At 39.1% G+C, this 20,774-nt stretch overlaps 1 protein-coding gene across 1 annotated transcript in view; it reads right to left on the bottom strand.

Annotated features, from left to right (window-relative positions):
• Window positions 1-20,748, bottom strand: part of Zswim5 (zinc finger SWIM-type containing 5) — a 104,853-nt gene extending 84,105 nt beyond the window's left edge. Inside the window, exon 1 of the mRNA XM_055618534.1 lies at window positions 20,648-20,748. The gene's annotated coding sequence lies outside the window, so the exon portion shown is untranslated. The remainder of the gene's footprint in view (window positions 1-20,647) is intronic.
• Between the last annotated feature and the right edge of the window lie 26 nt (window positions 20,749-20,774).

Raw genomic sequence — 20,774 nt, 5'->3', positions numbered from 1 at the left:
TTGTGTGTGCGTGCAAATATGTGCACAGATGTGCATGAGCATCAGATGCTTGCCTCAACTGTTCTCTGTCTTGTTATTTGAGATAGGGTCTGTCACTGAACTCAGAGCTCCCCATTAGGCTAACCTGGCTGGCCATCAGATCTCCTATCTCCATCCCCAGGGCTGAAATTTACAGGCATCTGCTGTCACACCTGGCTTTTTACAGATGCTGGGGAAGGAACTTAGACCCTCATGCATCTGCGGTAAACACGTCATCGACCAACCTATATTTTCCAGCTTCTCATTTTTAATTAATTATTTATTTATCTTTGGTTTTTCAAGACAGCCTTTCTCTGTGTAGCCTTGCTGTCCTGGAACTCAATCTGCAGACCAGGCTGGCCTCAAACTCAGAGATCCATCTGCTTCTGCCTCCTGAGTGCTAGGATTAAAGGCATGTACCATCACCACCCAGCTATAATTTATTTTTTATTAAAAATTATTGTGTGAGCAGGAGTGTGTATGCACCATTGTATGCATGTGTAGATTGAGGCCAACATTCAGGAATTTGTTTTCTCCTTCCACCAGGGGTTCCTGGGACCGAACTCAGATTAGGCTTGTATGACTGATAAGTGCCTTTACCAGCTGAGCCATCTCCCCAGCCTGTCTTCTGAATGGAAACTGAAAAGGGTTATTTCATTTTATTATTTATGTAAACATAAATAAGTTATTTCTGTCTAGTGAATAAGGTTTTGCAAAATTCTTATGGATTCAAGAATAAACAGCACACCCCTAGATCCAGCAGTCACTTGTTATCAGGAAGAACAAACTGTCTTTAGCAAAACAATGTCAGCAAAAAAATATAGGGGGCCACAGTATGAATCCTTTTACTTAGGAAAGCTGGAGAGAAAACGTCAATTCTTGGAAGATTCTCATAGAAAGACAATGATGTTGTGTTTGGTAAGGAGAGGAATCCACATTGAGCTAGTCATAGTACCTCCAGAAAAGCAGTGTCTTTTAGTCAGGAAGTAGTGGTGCATTCCTTTAGTTCCAGTTCTCAAAAAGCAGAAGCAGGTGGATTTCTGAATTCAAGGCCAGCCTAGTCTACAGAGTAGAGTTCCAGGACAGCAAGGGCTACACAGAGAAACCCTGTCTCCAAAGAAAGAAAGAGGAAAGAAAGAAAAGAAAAAAGAGGAGCTTCTGAAAGGGTAGACTGTATTATGTACCTGAAGGAACTGTCCTGGATCAACTGCAGCAGTCAAGTTAGCTTGTCTATGGCGTCACCTGCACAATGACCTTATCTGTCTTTGTCAAAAAAGTAAGGTTCAATGCTAGATTGAGCTCAATAGTGAATAATGACAAGCCAGGACTACACAGCAAAACCTTATCTCAAAAATAACAACATGGAAACCTGGACCAGGAACAGGGCAGAGCATGGCTGCACAGGCCTGTAATCCCAGCATTTGGGAGGTTGAAACAAGAGGATTGATCCTGAGGGCCCCCTGGGCTACATAGCAAGACTCTGTTTCAAAAACAAATAAGCAAACCAATAGTTTAACACTGAGATTTTGCTGTGTGGAAACCAACAACCATATAGTTGAGGTGTTTCAGTCTGTACCACCTGGCAACAGAGTACAACAGCACCTGATTAATTCACTAAGGGCTTTCCTTGATGAGAAGGGGGAATCAGACACACGTGTAGAATGAATGAATCTCTACAGCTTTCAGACAATACAGAGGAAAGGAAATGCCTGTGTTTCAAGACAACATATCAGAAAAAGATTCTGATCTCTCTACTGAACACAGACTAGAGATCTGCGGTGGTTTTAATTTAGAGAAACAAGAGACTGTATTTCACTCCAAGAGTTGTGAGGCATACCATGCCATTATGTGAAACATCTAGTACTGTGTGGTAGCAGTGGCTGTTCCCAGTTCTGAGAGAGAAAAAGGAAAATGGCTACAATATTACGGAGAATGGTAATAACCAGGAAAATCAGGAGGACTGTCTGAATTTGGGGGAGATATTTAGCATGCGCCATTCTAAGTTTGAGGAGGAGCCTGCACCTGCGTAGTGACGGCTGCTGGTTAGAATGTACTTTCCCACTGTTTTGTTTACTTAAATCTTCCCCCCTTTTCTACCACTTTCCTGTTTCAACAGTTCTTCTTTTCTTCCATCCTTTGGCACTTAGCATTCCTACTAGTACATCTTGCTTTATGTCAATTATTTTCTAATGCATATCTTACCAACAAGATTGTGTATTCGTGGAACAGAGGTCATGGAACTACTGAAGTCAGGGAGACCGTTGCCTGTCTCCTGGAATTTTTTCCATAATGAATACTTAATAACACTATCAGCAACAATTAAGGAAGAGACCCAGGGCTCAATATGAGCCTAGGATTAGATTGCCTGGACACCCACATCACCATTTGCAGGGTCATCAGAGGAAACCAGCAATTCAGTGAGATCCTAACTCTTACAGCTTCGTTATCTGCCTTAAGCTTCTCAGGTGCCTCGTGCCTTTTATGCCCAGTCCCTCCAAAGCATCCCAGCATTCCCAGATTAACCCGCAATGGCCAGATGTGCCTATGAGCAATGAGACAAATACTCCACAAGCCTCAACACTACTAATCCCCTCTTCTCTGATTTATTTTTCTCCATAGTATTTATCACCCCATGATGATCTAACTGTTTTCCAACTCTTAGATATAAATTCCATGAGGGCAAATATAAGATTCTGTTCTATTTACTGCTGTAACTCCAAACATCAAATAGTACATGACTCATGGTATGGCTCAATTGATATTTACAAAATAAATAAATGAATACAATAGTTCATTTGTCAGCAAATATTAAATGCCTACAGTATACTTAAAGGATACATCTCCAAACAAAAAGAGCTTAGTTTTTATTTTTGTGACACTTATAGCAAAGAGAATATATCAAACAAAAATTACAGTTATGTACAATTATGATAAATGATAAAAAGCTTTCAAGGAAAGGATAGGATTTATAATAGGGAGAGTTAACCTAGTAAGACACAAAGGGAGATTCAAAACTATACCCTAAGGAAATAAAATTAAGCAAAGACTGAAGAGTAAACAGAATTAGGTGAACAAAGAAGGGTAGAAAAAGATTTTAATAAAAAAGAATGTATTAATGTTTACAGGTTTGTAACCCTGCTGAGAATAAACTAGCAGGCAACACATTGCTCCTAAAATGTCAGAAGGGACAGCATTTGATGTGTTAAACTTGACATTTTGATAGACATACATGAAACCACCACCAAATCAAATCATGAACATCCATCTGTCTCTACTCTGGAATGTAATTTTTATTTATTCAACTAATATTTACTGATATCAGACCCTGAATATTCACTGTTATATGATCCTTAGTGATTCAAGGAAGTGAAAGAATCCAGAGTAACAATGTTTGGAGAAGATGAAGGTTATAACCAGCAGTGCCTCGCAGATCATATTTAATTTTTATACTAAGCGACTAAGGGGGCTGGAAAGATGGCTCAACTGCTCTTCCAGGGGACGCAGGTTCAATTCCCAGCACCCACGTGGCAGTTCACCACGTGAACTGGGGTATCTGACACCCTCACACAGACCTATGTTCAGGCAAAACACCAATGCACATAAAATAAAAATAAATATATCTTTAAAAAAATAAGACAAAGAGAGACTATAAGCAATCGGGCTCAAGTAATATTGACCTTCAACATGAGGCTATTTATTTGCACAGTGACATGTTCACATTTGTCTTTTCAGGCATATCAACCTAACAGCTAGATGACAAATAGAAGACAGTCAGGAATGGCTTCTGGAGCAGAAGCCATTGCTGGGGGCCCTGTGTGAAGGTGTGTCTCTGTATACAATTATTAATTCTGTACAGGCAGGGAGCTATGGCCCATCACACAGCTCATATTTTGTAAAGACTTGTTCCTTCCTCACTTGCCTAAGGCAATCTAGAATTGTATCTGATTGGCTTTAACAAAGCTAATACCTGGGCAGGAAGTGAAAGGTAGATCTTCCTGGAAGACAGAGGGACTCTGGGAGAAGAAATCAGAGGGTGGAGATTTGACAGCAGTCACAGGAGTGAACAGACAGGCACCAGATTGGAGCAGAGTGGTAGACCTAGCCCCATGATGGGATGTAGTACCAGGATTAGCCAGGATAAGATTAGAGTAGTTGGAAGACTGTTCAACAAAAGGCTGAAGCTTTAAAATATTAGTAAGCCTCATTATTTATATTGCTGGTGGGTCAAGTAGTCCAGTTATAGGAAACCTTTAGGTAAATGCAGTAATACCAGCAAGATATTATAACAGTTTGGCTAAGGGGTGAGGGGCAAAAGATAAGTTTCAGATTGATTCAGATAATTAGGAAGCAGTATCATCAGGACTTAGTGATAAATTAGATATAATGAGAAAGGAAGAGAAAAGACTCAAAAATAATCCAAGGGCTGGAGAGATGCTCAGCAGTTAAAGGCAGTGGCTGCTCTTCCAGAAGACCTAAGTTCCCAGCACCCCCATGGTAGCTAACACCTGTCCAGTTCCAGAGGAATTTTTGGGCTCCACAGGCACCAGGTACACATGTGGTACACAGACATACATGCAAGTAAAACACCCATACAAATAATAATAATAGTTTTTAAACAATCCTGTTTCAAACTGAACTACTGGTTGAGTGATGGGTCTCTCCTCCCATCATGTGAGTCTTAAGAGATGGAACTCAGATCACTAGGTCTGGAAGCAGGTACCTTTATCTCCTGCCATTCTGCTATCCCAGCAGTCAACATATTTTTCCTATCGTTTTGCTTGTATGTGTCTGTAGTTTGTTCCTTTCATTGCTGAAAAGTGTATCCACTCTATGACTGTGCCAGCTCATTCTACTATTCTCTTGTTCAAGACGATTAGACTGCTTCTAGTTTAGAGCTATTATTACTAAAGCTACCATGAAATATACTTATAAAAAATTCTGTTGACTCTTGAAATAGGCTTTCATTTAATTTGGGTGAATATTCAGGAGTACAATGTATGATAAATGTATGTTTAGACCTTTTCCCAAAGTGATTGTATGCTATTTTAGATTCCTAGTAATAATGCTTATCTGAGGATTTTGAGTTTTAATTTTAGCTATTCTGACTGGAATGCAATAATATCAGTATAGACTTAATTTACACTGGGGGGTCTCATGACAAATTATGCTAATTTATTGGCCATTTGTATATAAATTTTGTGATGTATCTGTTTCCCATTTTTGCTCATATTTTATTGGGTTGTTTGTCCTTTTTTTATTACTAAGTTGTCTATACACCCTACATAACAATTTTTTGCCAACAAAACACTTGGCAAATATCTCCCAGGAGACAAGCATCTATTGACTGAATCCTCCCTCTGAAATCAAATAGGTCTAAAACCTGGCTCTACTTAAACCTAACTGTAGGAATTTGAACAAGGCGTTTAACTTTGGAAGACATTTTTCCATACATAAACTGGAGATAAAGCTTATTGTTATAGAGTTATGACGATAAGACAATGGAGCTTGACATATCTGAAACACAAAGGTCCTCAAGCAGGAGTTAGTCATGTTCCTTTTTAATCTTAGTTCCATGATAATATGGCAGCTGCTGCCTTAAATAGCTGGACTGCAATTCTTAGAGTGTAAAACTCTATAAAAATTTAAATTCTCACAATGGTATGAATCATTGCAATAGGAGGCTATAAAAAAATCAAGGATCCTGGGAAAAGATTAACATCTCTTTCTTTTATTACAGTAACATGCAAAATAAGATTGAATCTAAAAATAGTCAAATCAAAAGCAATTCATCTGGAGGTAAAACTGGAAAAATAGCTATAGAATTTATATTATATTGTGCTAACAGTCATGTCCTATAGTATATGAAAACTGAAATGACATGCTATTGTACAAACATTTGTACTGAATCCTACCTATACTAGAATTAGCCAATTTTTATCCCTTCTATAAAATATTCACATAAAATTAACTTCAGCATGTTGATAAAGGTTATATTAATAACTTATTAAAATAAGTGTAAAAAGTTTTAGTAGTCGGTATAAGACCTATGCAGTGCAGAATTTTAGGCTTATTTTATTTTACGGGTCTGAGTGTTTTGCCTGCACGTATGTCTGCATACCACATGCATGCTGGGTACCTTTGGAGGTGAGAAGAGGGCATTGGATCCCCTGGAACAAGAGTTACAAATGGCTATAAGCTACCAGGCAAATGCTGGGAACTGACTGAACCTGATGCCTTTGAAAAATCAACAAGTACTCTTAACCATTGAGCCATCTCTCCAGCCCCTACCCTGTTTTCTGTTCTTATGGTTATTGCTATAAAATAAATCAAGTTCTAGGTATAAATTTTGTCCCCCTAAAATACTAGTTAAATTAGTTAATGCCTCTAATTCATTTTTATTCACAAATGCAGATATTATCTAATATAAATTAAAGGAGATAACCTTACAAAAATCTTTACTTAGCACACAATTCTTTAAGCATAATTTTGGTTTTACTAATTCCAATTAGAGAGAGTAACTAAGATATGATTACAACTATTTGTTAAACTAACTGAAAATTATCCATGGGTATTATATGTTTTACATATTTCACATGTCATTTTTTTTTTTTTTTTTTTTTTTTTGAGACAGAGTCTCTCTATGTAGCCCTTTCCTGGAATTCACTACATAGACCAGCTGGCCTTAAAATTACAGAGATTCAATTGTCTCTGCTTCCCTGGTGCTGGAATTAAAGGCATGTGTCACCACACCCAGGCCACATGTTATCTTAAATGTCACTTTCTTGGAGAAATCGACTAATCATTCCTATGTTCCCCAAAGCTAAACAGAAAATAAGGAATAATGATATAAAAAATAAGAAAAAAGCATATGAAAAGGGTGTTTTCTTAAATGTATTAAGCACTTGTTTTTACTTATTTTGTGTTGCTATTACTTGTTGCCACAGGTTATGACAAGGCTATGGTTTATGACCAACCCTTTTCTCCGTGTTATCTTAAAAAAAAAAATGTAATTTGCATGCAGGAGTGGAGAGGAACAACGGCAATGCAGCAATTCCTCCAAATCTATGATCCTTACAACTGTAAGGATCCTTACAACTGTAAGATCAGTGATGATTAACACTAGAGAGGAAGAGGTCTCATTGGCAAACAAAACACTTCTCCATTCCAATTCTGTTAAATGGCAGGCAAGAGACAAGACATTCTCCCCACCCTCCAGTGAGGAAAATCAGGGAGAGTGAGCAGTCTCTACACAGACACCAATGCTAACCAGCTGTCACTGCCTCTTCCTCCTTCCCCAGCCTGCCGCATCTTCTCAGCTCCTGCTTCTCTAGAATAGCAAAGCAGCATCTTAGAATCATTTCCCAAGGCTAAGGAGATGCTTCATCAGGAAAATACCTAAAGACCTGCGATCTACACCTGAACCAGTTTAAAAGTGGGAGGAGAGAATGGACTTCATAAAGCTGTCCTTTAACCTCCACATATGCCAAGGCATGTGTGAGACCATACATACAAATCACATATCACAGTCACACATATTCCCCCACACAACCAATAACTGATTTTGAAAGATTTTCTTTTTATCTATGTGCTTGTGTTTACTATGTATTCTGTATTTGTGCGGGGTGCCCTTGGAGGCCAGATAGATCCACCAGAGCTGGAGTTATACGTGGTTGTGAGCCATCCAACATGGGTGCTGGAAACTGAACTTGGGTCCTCTGAAAGACTAGCAAGTGCTCTTAATTGCTGAGGCAGGAAGATCAACAGGTTCAAGGCCAGCCTTGGAAATTTAGTAACACTGTGCCCCCAAATAAAAAGTATAAAGAAAACTAGCAATACTGTATTTGATCTTTAAAGTCTATATAACAGACTTGCTTGTAATGTGCTATCGTTACAAAAGTTAGTGTTTATACAAAGTGCAGCAGATTCACCAACACAAAGAATACCTTTCAGCATTTAGGTTATCATTGACACATACTCAGAGGATGAACAATAAGCCCTGAGGAAGGACCATAAGGAGGCTCAGATGCCTTAATGAAAATATTCAGCCTCACCCTGCAGGTAACTACCTGGCCCTGCAGAAATCTGTACACTATTAGTTTTAGGATAACAGCTGCAGTAACTCACCTGTTGATCTCAACTCTCAGATTTCCCCAGAAAACAGACTGAACAGAATCTTGGAGAAGCTGCATCAACACTGGTGAATTTACCGTATGAAATGAGTTCAGGATCCTTCTTTCAGGACCAAGGCGCTCATTCCTTTAACCACCAGGTCTGCTGGCAGCTCACCAATATGTCCTTCTCCACAAGCTACCCTCAATCAACGTATTCCCGGGCGAGCTCTCTGAAAGCAGACGACAGAATTTCTGTGAAGCTGCTATCACCTGGGAAGGGGAGGCAGCAGGACTGAAGAGGAGTAAGTTCAACTGTAACACACACTAGACCAGAGATAAGCTAACCAGCAGGCCTCCCTGGCTCACTTTGCTCAGTCACCTGCAAACCTGTCCCTGGATGAAATTCGGCCAGACTTGCTGGCAACTGCACCCTTCCTGCTGAGCCATCTCAACGGCCCCTTTTTTACTCTTTCCAGAATCCAGCCTGATCATTTAATCCAGGTTAACCCACAGATTCCAAATCTAGTCTGAAACAATCTAGAGATTAAGAGAATTCTACCAATTTCTTGATCACTTTCCAGGTGAGTATGCTAAGTGCTGTGGAGCAGCGATTTCTAAGCATGAGCCCACACCAATCTTAGTTACCAAGGCTTTAAGGGAGTGGAGCCCCGGGGGTATGGACTTTACAAAGCTCGAGTGGCTCTGGAAAGCTGCCAGGGCTGGGAATTACTATTAGGCAAGTTATACAAATGAACAAATTAATGCTCCAATTTCTTTCAACAAAAACCTGTTTAAACTCCATTATTAGGGAAAAGAGATATAAAGACTTTGCTTTCTGTCCAACAGGTTTATTTCATTTTACAGTTTACAGTACATCATAAAGGGAAGTCAGGTCAGTTCAAGGCCACGGACTACTACTGGTTTGCTCTGTAGGCTTACCATCACGCTGCCTTGCTTGCTTGCTTTTCTTGTCTGTCTCTGTCTCTCTGTCTCAAACTCAGATTCCCCTTCCTCTGCCTCCTGAGTGCTGGGATTAAAAGCGTGCAACCACCATACTTGACCTCAGCTGCCTTTCTTTGTTTTGTTATTTTGCTTTTGGGTTTTTCAAAGACAGGGTTTCTCTGTGTAGCCCTTGGCTGTCTTGGAACTCACTCTATAGAGCAGGGTGGTTGAATTCAGAGGTTCAATTACCTCTGCTGGGATTAAAGGTATGGGCTGCTGCCTTCACCCAGCATCTGTTATCTTTCTTATATCCCCTAGAAACACCCGCTTAGAGGTGCCTCTGCTCACAGGGGCTGGGCCCTCCCACATCAATCATTAATCAAGAAAAGGCCCCAAAAGGCCTCCCTATAGGCCAATCAGATGAAGGCATTTTTGTCAATTGAGGTTCCCCCCTTCCCAGATGACTCTAACAAGAGGCCCGAGCACAGCAAAAAGAAAACAATGAAGTACATTATGAAGCCTACAAGAGATACACTGTAAGATGCAACCCTTGTCCTGGGAGAGCGTGTAGACAAGAAAGGACAATACTTACAACAAACAATTACAACACAAGCTAAAGATAGAAAGTGTTTATCACCTCACTGAAATGTGCTCCCTGGGAGAAAAATACAAAACAACTTTTTGTTCCCTGCTGTTATCTCCCGGGGATAGACTAAAACCTAGCACATTGGTATTCAATAAATAATTGCTAAGTAATGCAAAAGCAAAACACAATTTTAATTTCAACTAAATTGATAAGGAAATACTTTTTTTTTGAGAACAGAAAGAGACAAGGAAAGAGAAGCTTCTTTCTGCAATAGTGGTTAACACAGATACCCACAACTGGTCAATATACTGAGAATAAGAGGCTGGGGAGTGCTCAGTCCTAAATGGGACATCAATACCACGGAGACCAGTCACAGAAGAAAGGGTGGATCACTACAGTGAAACAGTGTTCTCTGGCACAACAGGACAGTTGTACAAAGGAGCGCACAAAGGCTGTGACTGCTAGATGCACAAGACCACGCCAGACAAAATTCCAGCATGGATGCGGGACATCGTCAAGAAATGCCACCCCAGCCGGGGGCAGTGGTCCTCCCCAGTCAGTGGACTTGGAAAGGGGCAGGGAGGAGATGAGGGAGACAGGGAGGGTTTGGGAGGGAATGAGGGAGCGGGATACACCTGGGATACAGAGTTAATAAAATGTAACTAATAATAATAAAAAAGAAAGAAAAAAAAAAAAAAGAAGGCAGAGGCAGGAGGATCTCTGTGAGTTTGAGGTCAGCCTGGTCTACAAAGGACAGCCAAGGCTACACAGAGAAACCCATCTCGAAAAACCAAAAATAAGTAAATAAATAGCGGCTTAAGTCCCTGCTTTCAACTATTCTGAGTTTTACACCCAGAACTAAAACTGCTGGTCATATGGTAATTCTGTTTTATTTTTGGTGGAAACATCATTCCATTTTCCAGAGAAGCTACACCATTTTAAACTTCCAAAGGGTTCTGATTCCTCCACATCATTGCTTTTATCTGGGAGTAAAATTTAGTAATAAATAAAACCCCAGGAGCTTAGGAAATAGCTTAGTGGTAGAAACCTGGACTAGAATGTACAATGTCCTGGGTTCACTCTCAAGCACCACCAAAAAAAAAAAAAAGACAAGTAAAAGGAGGAAGCGTTAGACAGACAAACCACAGATATACAGAGAGACAGCTGATAAATTAACAATTATTCATCCTAATGGGTGTAAATTAGAATAAGGTGATGCACTTAACTGCCATTTTCTTTATGATTAGTGATATAACAGCTGGACAGTGGTGATGTATGTCTTTAACCCCAGCACTTGGGAGGCAGAGGCAGGTGGATCTCTTTGAGTTCAAGATCAGCTTGATCTACATAGTAAGTTCCAGGACAGCCAAGGTTATACAAAGAAACCCTGTCTCAGGAAAACCAAAAAAAAAGAAAAGAAAAAAATTTTCAGCACATGATTAGTGATGTAATTTTTTCTTATATTTATTACTTATTTTTATATCTTCTTTGGAGAATGTTTCTCAAACCCTTTGCCCATATATAAATTAAGTTTTTGTTGTTATTGTTGTTGTTGTTAGCTTCTGGTATTCTTTATATTCTGGATATTAATCTCTTATCAAATGTATTGGTTTTGAATAGTATTGTGTGACAAAACTTTTCCTGGGGAGGTGTTTATTCAACCAAGATAGGAAGCCCAAGACAGACCAAAGTACAGATTATCACCAAAGTCCAACTTGAATTTTATTGGGGTTACTTACAGGAATAGAGGTGAGGAGTTACTTACAGGAGCAGAAAGACTCAAAAGACAGATGCATCACCAAAGCCCATCCCAGCATGGGTGACAGCTCACAAAAGCTGGAAACCTGTAGGCCACTCAGCAGGTTGGAGAGTTTCCTTTCCAAGTGCCTCGGTTGTCCTAAACCTCTTTCAGGCTGCTGGTTTGATATCAGAGTCGCCTTCGCATCTTAGCTTCTTAGTTTGAATGGGACTCTCAGGCTCTCTCCCCTCTTAATTTGGCAGGCAGGATGGGGCCTAGTGAATATCCTCTGTTTCAGGGACTTCCCGAAGCTATTTTGAATTGTTTACCTTCCTAATTAAAAAGTTTCTCAGCTGGATGGAATGTTTCAATATCAGAGGAAACTTACACAACAAATACCTAGGGAGAAAATATTTCAAAAGGAAGGAACAACAGACTGTAGAAATTCTACAGAAGACATGAAGAATGGGAAAAAGACACTGAGTTTGGCCATTATGAGGTCATTGGTAACCTTTAAGAGAACAATTTTAATTTAGCAAATGAAAGCACCTGTCAGACTATAACGGCTTCCCAGATGGAGTGTAGGAAGAAAAAGGAAAAAATAAAGAATGTATACCAATATCTGTTAGGGCTACCACAGAATGATGAATACGCCACAGTTTTTATGCTAAGCCTCATTCTAACAGCTTTACCAATAATGAATTTAATTCTCAAAACAATCTGTGAAATAACATCAGTTTTAAAACATTTTTATTGTGTGTGTGTCTGTGTATCTGTTTGTGTCTGTATAAACATGTCAATGAATGTCACATGTATGCGGATACAGAGGTATGTATGGAGACCTAACGAGGGTGTCTGATTCTCTGGCTCTGGAGTTCCAGGTGGTTTTGAGCTATCCGACACTAGTGCTGAGAACTGAACTCCGGTGCTCTGCAAGAGCAGAAACTGAATCATCTCTCCACCACTAGATAGCATAATTTTATCTATTTACAGTTGAGAAACAAATATAATAAGAAGCCAGAATTGCACACACATAAGAATATCTTACAAACGTACAGGATAGGAAAGAATAATATGATTTTGAGCAAAAGATTTGAAGAACTAGGGAGATAGCTCAGTCAGTAAAGCGTTTTCCATGCCAATCTCAAGACCTTAGTTCAATCCCTAGGACCCACATAAAAAAGTCAAGTGTGTGAGGCCACACCTGGAGTGCTGAGAAGACAGACAGATCCTTGGGGGCTTGCTGGCCAGCCAACTTTGCTGAATAGGCTCCATATTAAACAGAATATTAATTTTTCATCTTAGAGGGCTATAATATAGAAAAGGTTCCTTATGTTAATAACATCAATGATTTTAGTAACATTTCATAGGTTGGTTTATCAAGTGTTATTAGATTTAAGCAAGAAAAAAACAGGCAGGCTATGAGTAAGTTGATTAATACTATATAGGCTTTATTCAATAAAATAATGAATAAATAGGAGAAATGTATTACAAAGTTTTCAAAGAAACAATGCATTGCTTACTGAGTATAAGATAGTGAATGGGCCCGGCACAGAGGAGCACTCCTGTAATCCCAGCCCTGGGGGAGGCAGAGTCAGGCGGATCTCTGATTTTGTAGCCACCCTGGTCTACAAATCAAGTCCAGGACAGCCAAGGTTATACAGAGAAACCCTACCTTGGGTCGGGGGTGGGGAAAGATAGTGAATGGATGGACAAAAAGCTATTTTACTTACCAGATTCATCATATATTTGTACCTAAAAGCATTAATAATATTTTTTAAAAAGAATTATATGGTGATAATAAAACTATTATAAAGATGAAAGTATATAACATTTATTTTTAGGAAAAATTATTCATATCTGATATTTCTGTCATCTTTCTTGTCAGTGTTGTTCCTTAGGGTCAACTACCTACTTACTAGTAGGCCATATGAATGCCATACAAAAAGACTTCTATAAAAGGTTAATCAAGCTTGTGAGAATAAACAATTTTCTTAATCTTTATTGCAATATTAGCTGTACTTTTAAAAATTTTATTATTTGTTTTTATTTTATGTACATTGGTAGTTTGCCTGCATGTATGTCTGTGTGAGGGTGTCAGAAACTCTAGAACTGGAGTTACAGACAGGTGTGAGCTGCCATGTGAGTGTTGGGAACTGAACCCTGGTCCTCTGGAAGATCAGTCAGTGCTCTTAACCGTAAAGCCATCTCTCCAGCCCCTTAAAATTTCTTATAGTTGGAATTACATAAAATTGAGCAATATAGTCAGCTGTTTTCATTTTGCATGGAAATCACTTCCTACTCTGCTTCCATAACTACATATACTTTTATAAACCATTGCATTAAAGACTATTTTACATATGCATCCTGTATTAAGCTATATATTCCTTATAGTACAAAAATTAACTTCTATTTTGTAGTGAACATTAAAAATACTGAGTTTTATAAATAAATGAATGAATAAGCATGAAGAAAATTGTAGCATGGCATTACATTAATACGAGGGTTTTTTGACCATGACTACAATGGCAAAAACTGATATACTTTGGAATGACTTTCAAAAAATAAGAGAAACATTATGTGCTCAGCAAATCATTCACTTTGCAGTCCATTAACAAGTAAAAGATGACATGAGTCACAACATTCACATTGTCAAAACTGCAAAATGTTTTGATTGTCAACAGTACATTTAGAAACAGTGACAGCTCTAATGAGGTACTTTGTTTCAAGAGCAGTGTTTCTCATGCTGCACACAGAATACCTGGAAGCACAGAGGAGCTCAGTGGTAAGGAAATCCACCTCGATATATGAGGTGGTAGTTTCAATTCCGGTACCACAAACTTATTCTCTCTCTCTCTCTCTCTCTCTCTCTCTCTTTGGACATTTTTTTTTTAATTCTGAAATTTAGTTTTCAACAGATTCTACATTAACTTGATATAGGTCCTGAACATGATCGTTAAAAAAAGAAAAAAAAAAATCTCATGTGATTTAAATGTAAAACTAAGATTAGAGCCCATAATTTTTTTTCTTTTTCCTAACCCAATAAAGTCTTTTACTACACCTCTAAACTATCACTGATTAGTCTTTTAATCCATAAACTTGCTTCTGTAGCCAGACAACTCAAGACTGTCTTCCTTAGCTTGCTGATCTGTCCCTTTTTTGTGGAAAGGGATATCCTCTGAATTTTTCTGACACTGTTTGTTGTTGTTGATTAATCTGGTGCCTCCCATCTGCCAAAGCAAACCCTCCCATCCTGAACCACAGCCTCTACTTTGAAATTTAACTATGTGGCTTGAAGAACAAAAGCAGCTAAATTAGAAACAAGTTCAATGTTTCCTTTAAGGATTAACTAGTCCTCTGGGTCTCAGCAATACCTGGCTCCATCCAAATGTTGTGGATATATTTTCCACCCAACAACTTCTGGATTTCAACAAGAAATTCACTCTTTCAAATATAGAGCTGGATGAGAAGGTAAGCATCAGATCTTCTCTTCCAAAGGAACCCAATATATCATCTTTAATCATAATTGCACAAATAGCATTCAGTTCCTTGCTGTTTTTCAACTAACCATTTGCCAACCAGAACCTCTTTTTTGAGACAAGGTCTCTGTTGGAGGATGTTTTTGTGCACAATGTATTCAAATGCTGATTTCTGTACCCAGAGATCTGGTTGCAGTCCCAATACTGGAATTAGCATTTCTATGAAGCATCTCCTGTCTCAAGATTGTGTAATAATTGTTCTCCACCATTTCTGATTGGTTAATAAAAAGATGAACAGCTTATAGCTGGACAGGGTTAATAAAAAGCTGACAGCCTATAGTGAGACAGGAGAGTTAAGGCAGGACTTCTGATCCCAGTGAGGAGATCCCAAATGGAGAGCAGATAGAGAAGCAGAGTCGCCATGAGAGTCATCATCCTTTTGGTATTTTGCTTGCTCTCTCTCTCTCTCTCTCTCTCTCTTTGGAAATAGGGTCTCACTATGTGACCCAGGCTGTCCTGGAACTTCTTATGAAGAACAAACTACCTTGAGCTCAGAGAGCTATCTGCCTCTGTCTCCTGAATGCAAAGACTAAAGGCGTATGCCATCATGCCCAGCAGTATTTCAGTCTTTTTATTTTTAGCTAATGTAGTGTATATCTACAGTAGGTATTTACTTGGATTTAAATTTCTATTTTTCTAAGGACTAATGATAATACATATAAAGATAACAGTCCTTGAGGCAAGAAAACACTAGGAAGCAGGTACTTCATCTTCTGCTTAAACAGCCCCAGGACCACACTTACCTAACCCTTATAAGGAGACAAAAAAAAGCAAAACAAAACATAAGACACAGAACTTTTCAAAAACAAGTTTCAGAGGCTCTTAGACTTAAGTGCCCATTCAACTTATGACTCTTGCCTACTTAAAGATGGTAACATAATGTAATCCCCAGAACCTCAGGGTTTGGTATGCAACCTTGGACTCTAAAGAGAAGTAAAAAGTATATTAGAATCAATTCTAGCAAAAGCTGGTAAACAAGTTATTGATCCTTCCACAAATAATTAAGTGCAAGTTAACTCAATAAATAAGGAAGAACTAGTTAATAATAAGCTTCACCACTTTTTGAAATATACATGTTTTAAAAATCAGAAATGTCCGGGCTGAAGAGATAGCCCAGTGGTTAAGAGTACTGTCTGCTCTTCCAAAGGACATGGATTCAAGTCCCAGCACCCACATGGTGCAGCTCACAACTGCAACTCCAATTCTAAGCGATCTGATATCCTCACACCAATGCATATAAAGTAAAATTAAATAAGTTATTTTTTAAAAATCAGAAATGTCCAAAGATTAAGTCATAAAATGCCAGCATATCTTCCAGGCTCCAGTCACATATAAGTTAATTAAGATGTTTATATATCCATACTACAAAACATTAAAACAGCACGTGACTAATCTTGCATTCAATAAACATTTATTAGCCAGGTATAGTGGCTCCCACTTATCGTCTTATGACCTCAAGAGGTTGAAATAAAAGGATTGCAATGAATTCCAAGTCATTGCTACAATGCATCTGGGCTACAAAATGAGATATTGTCTCAAAATAAATACATAAATTGAAAAAATATTTACTGAACACCATTTAGAGTAAATTACATTAACCTCTCTCAGGGAGAGAAAGTTATACTAAAAACCAAAACCAGTGGATACATATCCTTATGAGAAGTATCACAGAATAATTTTGCATATGATCACAAATGCTGTCTTAGGTTGGTTTCTATTTCTGTGATAAAGACCAAGGCCACCACAAGCAACTCAGGAATGAAAGGGTTTATTTTAGCTAGTAGCTGTAAGCCATCAGGAAAGGAAGTCAGAGCAGGAGCGTGAGGCAGGAAGTGAAGCAGAGACCAAAGAACTGCTGCTTTCTGGCTTGCTCAGCTTGCTCAGAATGCTTTCTCATACAACCTAGGACCACTTGCCGGGCAGGTGGTACCACCTACAGTGGGCTGGGCCCTCCCATATCAATCATCATTAAACAAGAAATTGTGCCAAAGACTTGCCTACAGGGCAATCTGATGGAGACATTTTCTCAGTTGGGGTTTCCTCTTCCCAGATGATGCTGGCTCGTGTCAAGTTGACAATAAATAAATACATACATAAATAAACAAACAAACAAATAATCTAACCAGGACATATGCTAAACGTTAATATTCAAATGACTATAATTTCTTACCATGCCAACTCAAGGACAGGTTTAAAGTGGCCAAGAAGTGCACTGCCTTTGTAAGAAAGAAATGATCATATAAATAAATTACAAGGTAGAAAATTCACATAGAAGTAACCCAGAGCCAGGTGTCACGGTGTACACCTCGCACATGGTAGATGAGCTAGCAAGATCACAAGTTCAAAGATAACCTGGGCCTATACAATAAGAATTTTTAGAATAAACAAACAAAACCTAAAACGAACAAAAAAAAAAAAAAACAGAATAAATTAGCATCTCCTAAAAAAAAAAAATGTTAAGGCTTGAACTGTATTCCATGGTAGGCAAGCTGTCTATTGCTGAGCTACACCAATAACCCTGAATTTCTCTCTTTTCAATATGAACCATTGATTTTTAGTGTACAGTCCCATATTCTTAAAACCCTAACCGACCCAGAATATTATCAGTTAATGCCTTTATTTTCTTGATTTTTTTCATAATCATGTGGAATTTTCTTCTTCCTTTTTTTTTTTTTTTTTTTTTTGGCAGTGGGGAAATTTAAGGGGAGGACGAAGGTTGTTTTGTTTTGAGATAGTTTCTCAAGTACTTCAGACTAGTCTCAAACTCAACATGTGAGCACTTTGAATTCCTGTTCTTCCTGCCTTAGAGCAGTGGTTCCAAACCTTCCTAATGCTGCAAGCCTTTAATATCTCATGTTGTGGTGACCCCAACTAGAAAATTATTTTCATTGCTACTTTTTTTTTTTTTCCCAAGACAGGGTTTTCCTTGTGTAGCCCTGGCTGTCCTGGAACTGGCTCTGTAGACCAGGCTGGCCTCGAACTCAGAAACCCACTTGTCTCTGCCTCCTGGGTGCTGGAATTAAAGGTGTACACCATCACCCAGCTTCACTGCTACTTCTTAACTGTAATTTTGCTACTGTTATGAATTATACTGTAAATATCTGTGCTTCCTGAGGATCTTAGACAAACCCTGTGGAAGGGTTGTTTGACATCCCTAACTCCTGCCTACAGGGATCTTGACACACAGGTTGAGAACTACTGTTCTAGAGTGCTCAATTGCTGGTAGCACCACTATGTCCAGCTTCACAACCACTGTTTAAGTAGGAAACGTGACTTGGCTCACATACGCACATATCAATTTCCAGCCTCTCATTATGAAATTTAAAGTAGGCTTTAAACTGATATTTCAGTAATATTTATTTTAAAAATTGTAGAAGTCTGCACGGTTCAAGCCTTTCTGTAAAATATAAAGAAAAGAGCTCGTAGCCTCTGTGTGAAACTGTTGTGAAACATGTGTGTGCAGTCAAAAACCACTTAAAAGCTGCTGGGGACTGAACCCACTCTAGGCAAGCACTCAGCCACAACACCAGTGCCAAATATTCTTAAGAGGTAACATCTAAATGCTCATTATCTTTAAAACCTAGAACTCTATTCTAAAGACAGTCATATTTATAAGAACTCACATGTATTTCTCGTTTGGAAAAATGATAAATGACCACTTCACAGAAAACATGATGCTGTAACACTCTGATTTAAATACTATCTGGATCATTCTCTAAATCTGATTTCACTTGGAACCTGGCATTATAATCACTCATAGGTACCTCCTGGGGCTAGAGTTATAGCTCAGTAGTAGGCTATTTGCCTAGCATGCCAGAGGCCCTAGGTTCAATTCCCAAAACTAGGAAGTGGGGGTGGGAGAGATAAAATTCTTCTCCCTTATTTGCTCCCATCAAGTTTGAAATCCTTTCAAATCCATTTCTATTCCTAAGACAAGCACTCAAACTGACTCTTACCAATTTAAAATGTTTTAAATAAGGATCTTTAAAAGTTAACTGTCCTAAACTCTCAGAAAGACTAAAGCTTATAGATTAATAAAGTGAACCACACTTATTTTCATGTTTTCAGCATAATAATATTAAAGATATGTACCTTAATCACCTATTTATCCAACTCATTCTTTCTAAAATATACACAAAGTACTAACACCTTTCAAATAGCAAACTTTACCAACCATTGTCCCTATATTCTGGCATGTAATAAATGTGTTTTTATATTTATTTTAAAATTATGATATGCTTTCTTAAAAATAAGAAACACAGTCAGACAGTAGTGGCACATGCCTTTAATCCCAGCACTTGGGAGGCAGAGGCAGGCAGATCTCTGTGAGTTTGAGGACAGCTGGTCTACAGAGTGAGTTCCAGGACAGCCAAGGCTACACAGAGAAACCCTGTCTATCTTGAAAAACAAAACAAAACAAACACTGAATTTGTTCATTCTCAATAACTGGAAGCAGACTGTTCTATATAAAACACTGTGATGTACTAGTTTTCAAAGGAAAATAATTCCAAATATTTGGTTTTCCCTGGGGAGACAGAACTAGATGTTAGGGTTTGTGTTTGCATGTGTGCCTGAGCCTGTGCAATGTCCTCCTTTCAACTTTAGAAAAAATCAGTTTCTTTTAGTAAATATAAGCATATACTGTACAATAAAGTCCATAAAGATGTGTGCTTCCAGAATGCTGTAATAATCCAAATAGGCTCCCAAAAAGTGTTTTAATATTCTGCAAAGCAAATAAATGTTAAACAATGTCCTTTTTTCTTTCTCCCAAGTCATTTCACAAATCAGGTACACTTTAGTTGCTTAATAAGATTAACTAACTAGAAGCTCAAGAGAAAGAGTAGATTAAAAAAAAAAAAAAACAGTTTCCATTTCTGTGCAAACAAAAAGATAAAACAAAAGCGAATACGAAGCCACGTTAAATGAAAAGCATCTGAAACATCCAACGTGACTGGCTTTTGATTTACCCCAGTCTGACAAGGAAGGCAGACCCCGCCCCCACTCCAGATTGTGTAGCTTTTTTTTTTTTTTTCCTTTCCCATGGATGGGGGTGCAGAGAAGAGACGCTGTCACATTTCCATCTTCGGTTATTGTTAATCTGCAGCCTAGATTCCCAAGCATCACTGGTCCAGGGGGGGGGGAAATATTAAAACAGACCATTTAAATGCTCTAAAATGCAGAGTATTCTGCTGCTTTTTCCGATGTGAAAGGTAATTACCCCCAAATTCAATTTGCTTTAACTACAGACTGGCTGTGACAGCCTGTCCCTCAAACACTCCGTCTAAGACCTATTCCTCCAGACTCAGTAACAACCCCTTCCCCTCTAAACTTCATCAGTAAAACGCGTTTCGAAAATTGTCGCATCCAACGCATCCTTATTCTTTTAGTGTGGGGAATAGGGACAGGGAGGGAGGGAGAGGGAGGGAGAGAGAGAGAGAGAGAGAGAGAGAGAGAGAGAGAGAGAGAGACAGAGAGACAGAGAGAGAGAGAGACTCCTATTCGCTCTTCAAACAAAAAGAAATGGGGCAGCCGGTTGGGGGGAAGAGCAGTGGTGGACCTGAGGGAAGGAAACCTTAGGAAAAGTTTTCCACGTCACTTTTTGGTCCTTCGGCGGGGGGACAGGAGTTAGGCAGAAAGCCGGGCTTTCCACCCGGGGCCCGGGAAGGCACCTGCACGGGAGGCGGGGGACCGCGAGGGGCCGGGCAGCACCTACCGACTTGCAGCACGTTCTCCACGGAGCCGCTGTCCAGCAGCCGGATGCCCCGGCGGAACGGCAGCCCTTCGCCGCCGCCGCCGCCGCCGCTCGCCGCGCCGGCCCCGGCGCCCAGCGCGGGGGACGC

Source organism: Psammomys obesus, unplaced genomic scaffold, assembly GCF_907164565.1.
Source record: "Psammomys obesus unplaced genomic scaffold, mPsaObe1.curated_primary_1811, whole genome shotgun sequence".
Taxonomy (NCBI): Eukaryota; Metazoa; Chordata; class Mammalia; order Rodentia; family Muridae; genus Psammomys; species Psammomys obesus.
Note: the sequence above shows the minus strand (reverse complement) of the source record. Positions and strands in the feature narration are given on the sequence as shown.